The sequence below is a fragment of the Aphelocoma coerulescens genome, chromosome 2 (genome assembly GCF_041296385.1).
Source record: "Aphelocoma coerulescens isolate FSJ_1873_10779 chromosome 2, UR_Acoe_1.0, whole genome shotgun sequence".
NCBI lineage: Eukaryota > Metazoa > Chordata > Aves > Passeriformes > Corvidae > Aphelocoma > Aphelocoma coerulescens.
In genome coordinates, this window is record NC_091015.1 from 153,723,989 (window position 1) to 153,729,663 (window position 5,675).

The following is a 5,675-nucleotide window of genomic DNA, read 5'->3' on the forward strand; positions in this document are numbered from 1 at the left end:
CCCCCCCGGCCCTGGCCTCGCCACTGCGCGTGCGCACGGCCGGCGAGGCCCGGCACTGCGCGTGCGTGCGCCCCAGGAGGCGGGGCAGAGTCGCGTGAATGACGAACGGCCGCTGAGTGACAGCGGCGCGCGGGCCCGGCGGGGGCGGAGCCTCGGCGGGGGCGGGGCAGCTGCGCGTGCGCGGCTGCCGCGGGGAGCGGCCGGGTTGTGAGGGCGCCCCGCCCTCGTTCTGCCCGAAGCGGGCTGTGCGCTCCTCGTTGGCTCGGTGTAAAACGTGTGAAACAAACATTCTCTTCTTTCGCAGCCTGCTCCCTGGGAGGAGGTGGCATACCAGGTCTTTCTGATCCCTGCAGCTCCCCATGTTGCCGGGGCGCTGCAGGTGTTTGTGCTGTGGGGTAGTTTGTTGACATGGGGAACAACTGTGGGCACCACTCACTTTTTTTGTTTGGACTAATTTGGTTTTGACAGTATGTAGAAAGGTTTTCTTGATCCTAATTGACTAATTTATGATGGCCACGTAGGATGCAATGGAGAGGGATGTATGGCTACAACTGGACTCTAAACAGGAGTCAATCACTAGGTAAAAGCAATGGAAAAGTAAAACCAGGACAGGTTTGGGGAACAGGGATTTTTCTGGTCTCTCTCAGGCACTAGGGAGTCTGAAGCTATGAGTACCTATCATTCTGGATGAACAACAAACAGCCTTTGGCCCAAAGAGACCCAAAATACAAAAATCTCATTAAAATAACCTCTGAAACAACACTTCTTGTGCAATGGATCATCAGTTTACAAAGGTAATGTCAGAATACCAATAAAATCTGCCTACTGAGGGTTTAAGGAGTATTACTGCTGTTTATGATACCCAGATAATATATCTTAGGGGATGATAACATCAGCAAATAACATGTAAAAACATGCAGGCTCAGTCTCCTGGTTCTCTTTCCTTAGATTGAATTTGGATATTTCAGCATTCATTTTCATTCAGAATGTCTCATAGATCCTTTATTCAGAATAAACATTGATTCTCTGTGTGTCCCACATGGATTTCTGGCAGATATAGTAAGATTTCAAGGGTTTTCTTCTGCAAGAAAACATCTGCTGTATCACTACTCTCCTGTATCTCCATATGGAGCTAGAGGTCCAGGCATTGAACCAGGGAGTGTCCAGGCCATTGACCAGTGGCTGATAAGATGCCTGCATTAGTTTAACAGTGCTGATACACTGGGTTGCATCAAAGTCCACCAAAAGTGTGGACCAGCAAAGCTGCATCATTTGCTGCTGTAGGAAGTAGCCACTCACAGTAGGGGGAATAAAAAGCCACACCAGTAAAGTGACAGCACAGTGGTGTTGATGCCTTTTCCTGGTCTTAAAATCAAGAGTCAAACACGTTTGGAAGGGAGAAAGGGATTTTACCTTGGTATTTATTTTAAGGATCCTTAGGCATATTACGTCCAGATTGAATGCACCAAAATGCACACTGCAATGCACACCCCACATAAGATCTGGTATAATATTATAGTCTTACTAATTAGCATATCTATCAAAAATTCCCCAATGAGAGGCTCGAATGAGTCCCCCCCCTCCTGTCATGGGTTAGCAAGCATGGTCCTGGAAGTGATGTTCTTGCAAAGGGGTGCTTACAGCTTCCTCTGTGACCTGACAGAACCTATCAGCTGGCCAGTTTGAATATGGACAATTCTTTAAACCACTTAAAGTTGTGACCGCCTCTGTGATCCACACTTAAGAATAGAAACCCTGAGGCAGAGCCCTCTCTCGTTTCCGGCGCCAGGACAGGGGGCTGCGGGCCCTGTGCAGGGGCCAGTGGGCCTGGCCCAGGCCCTGTTTGGGCCAGGCCGGGCCGGGCCACGGCCATCCTGGAGCTGATGGGCCCTGTTCCACCTGCGGAACCCCCCCACAGCTCTGCTGTGGGCAGCCAGAGCAGCCCGGCTCCCCCTCTCCACTGCGGCCAAGATTCAGCTGAAGCTGCCCTGCTGTCCAGCACAGATCGTGTGACCAACAGCGATAAGCCACATTCCAGCTGCAAGGCCTGGGTGAGATTAACCCTTTTATTGCTGTGAAGAGCTGAAAACCTGAGGGAAGAGAAAGAGGAGATGCTTAAAGCTGAAATTCTGTTGTAAAGCTATGATGCATCGGAGTACCCGTTGTAATTTCATGAAGGCATGGGGGGTGGAGCGTTCAACTTGTACTTGTGAGCAAAAGCACCTGTGCTGAGATAGACAGATGCTAAAGCAGCTGTAATTTAATGAGAAATTTGAACAGGGAGAGATGGAAGCGATGAAGACTTTTGCTCCAAATGGAAAAGAAGAAAACCTCAGTTCTGAGAGATGCTCCCAGAGATAGTCCTAAAGATGAAGATGAGGAGGAGCCTTTGCTCCCAGGGAAGGAGAAGGGCCTCTGTTCTTAGAGATGAAATGCTCCCAGAGATGGGTGAAGAGAACCTTTGTTTCTGAATGGCTCAACCTTAAAATTGTACCCCAGTAATTCAAGAGTGGACCCTTGAAAGCAGTTGTGGGAAAAGCTGCAAGTCATGGGAAGGGACTCACATGCGAGCAGAGAACCAACCTGGGTGGCTGTCTTGTTATGATAATATTTTCATAGCATGGGCAAGAGAGACTCCTCTTCCTAAATGGACTGAACAAGGTTATTATGGAAGTGGTAAACAGACTGAACATCTCAAGGGTTGTCTTTTTACATTATCACTGGGAGAAGGCAGAAAGGTGGGGGGAGGAGGAGAAGTGTTCTGAAGGTGTGGTATAATTTTTTTTTCTTCTTTTAGGTCTGTTAATAAACTTTATATTCTGTCAAGTTTGGTGCCGGCTTTGTGTTTCTCCTAATTCTTATCTCACAGAAGGTAAACAGTAATGAGTATTTTGGACCAAACGACAACACTAAAATGGTGTTTCTGCCCAGTTCAAACCAAACCCGCTACACCTCCCCAAGGAACCGTCCCCTGGATGGTTCTATCTTTGTTTACAAAATGTGTTCTGGAGAGGACCTTGGTGCCTGGGAGCATTTTGATCCCTAACTATGAAGCTTCTAAGATGTTTAGTCTCTCAGCGTGGCAAACAAGTCCAAGAATGTAGGCAAAAGGCACTAAGAATACAGAAGTTGTAAAAAGGTATAACAGGGGTATAAAAGAAAAGGCAAAAAAATCATCATGGCATTAGTGTGAGTCAGAAACCCCAGTGCTTCAGGCCCTGACCCATGTTACTGATGAAACATCCACAGCACCGCCTGGCTCTGGCTCTTGCCCTGCTCAGCGCTTACCTCAGTTGCATCCATTTTAGTATGAAATCCTTCTTTCTCTGGCTCAGAAGACACTAAGGATTAGTGGCTTTTGGTCAAAATTGCCTTTCTAGCTAGTATCGGCCAGTGTGTGCCAGTTGCTTGCTTAGAAGCCCTACATCATATTGCCATTGACTGAGCAGAAACTTAACAATGGGAAGGAATTACAATTATTTTTTCTTTAGTTGTCGCTACCAATTCTTTAATAGTTGCCCATTTAAAAAATAAAATAAAATAAAATAAAATAAAATAAAATAAAATAAAATAAAATAAAATAAAATAAAATAAAATAAAATGTTTCTCATTGTTTTTCTCATGCTCTCTACTGTTTGAGCAAGCAATTCTTTCTATAAAGGACATCCTTTTTGAAAACAAAACTAGGAGTTATAGTTAAATTTTTGGTAATACCTACCATGTAGTTAAAGGCATTAAGCTAATACATAGGTCCAGTCTTTTCCAAATGACTCTCTGTAGTCAGTTTTCAATTTTTCCAGAGTTTAGTTTCCAGTCTTTCCATTCTTTGTTATTATAGGACTTTAAATGTATATACTTCAAAGAAGCAAATATATGCAAATCCCAGAGAGTTTATAGTCTAAATTTGGCTCAGTTTAAATCTAAAGGATTTGAATTGTTATCACATCTGTTTCTCATGGCAGTATGTGACTACTGCGAAGATCAGTCAGTAATCTTGTCATCTAATTTATTCTTGAATATATTCTAAAATTATGCCAGTCTAATTTAATGTTATTTATTTTTTCCACTGTCTATTCAGTTTGATATTTTTCTATTTAATCTAAAAAGAATGCCTCTTTCCGTCAAAATTAAAAATCAAGACAATCATTTGCATGGTCTAAAATTAAGGTTAATTGCCTGATATAAAAATGTTTCGTTTGTACTGTGGAGATGAATGCACTTCATGAAGAAGTTGGTATTTAAGCTTCAGCATAATTTTCAGACATTTTGTTAAGAATTAAAGCAATTACAGTACAGTAAATAAGGAAGATCAAAATACAGTGTGTGTTGGAACTCATGTCCATTGAGTTCCATCCACTGACCTATCAATTTTAAAATACCATAAATAAGTTTCCTTCATTATTAATAATACATTAAATTACTGCATGGTTCTTTCAAAAGTTTGTGATTAAGTCAAGTATTTTTCAACCTTTTGCACTTATATATATTCTCCACTACTAATTTTTTTTGCAGTTTTGGTGGTTTTCTTAACTCAGCTTGAAAAGTTCCCTGAATGCCCTGGCCTGAGACAGACAATGTAACTGATCTTCCTGTCTCCATTTTTTTTTCTCAAGAGCTGCCACAAGCACTGATTTGTATGTGGCACTCCATACTTTGCTGAATTTCTCTTCAGGCTCTGCTCAGCCACATGCATTCCAGATGGTACTTAAAAAAGCAAGTTTGTGACTACGATGTATGCTCTTGCTAGCACATAGCAGATCACATTATGCAGTGACATTTAGGAAGAAACTGAGGCAAAAAGCCTATTTTTGTTTTCAGCTTTGGTCAAGTGTATCTGTCAGGCAACAAAATCATAATTTGCAAATGCAGAACAGCTTAGTTCTTAGGAGAAAAGACAACATGTTTTAATTACTTTTGCTTAACTGAAGTAATCATTTTTCCCTGACAAACATTCTCTCTTGAAATTTGAGATCCAAATTCGCTCTTGAGTCACTCACCCATCCTCCAGTTCCTTCCAATCGAAGCTGCTTTGCCCAATCACTTCCAATTACTGGCAACAATAAATTGCTTGTTTGAGCCATCAAAAAAGAAATTCAGGACAGTCACAGTCACACTTCTATCATGTGAAGTAGAAGGAAAAACACCATAATTTGTGATTTGATCTGTTAATTCTAAAAACATCAATATTCCAAGGCAGATAATCCAAGGTTTGTTCAATATGTTGGACCTTCTCTGAGGAAGAATTTCAGTCTCTGTTTACAGGTTTGCTGCAGCTTTACAGAAGAGCAGGAGGTGCTGGAAAGGGACCTGCTATGCAAGTGCACATGGACAGAAGTTTTTAACTGTAAGCCATGACTGCCCTTAGGTCATCCATAGGTGAAATGGTTTCTGAAAGTGTCATTCAGCTAACATGATGAAATCATTGTGGTGCTCTGTTCTGAACATTAGATAGACATCAGAATACAAATATTTGCACTCCAGCCAGTAGTTTAGACTCCTGATTTCAGTGTGGGCCATCTGGCACAGGTCCCATGGGAACTATGTGAAAAATGAGAATAACTCAAAACACCAATTTCTTGCCACTTGGCCTTTAGTTCACAATACATCCTTTTACCAAAAGCTCCAAACAGAAGGGTTTTATACTTGCTGGGAATTTTTTACATGGAAAGTCAAAG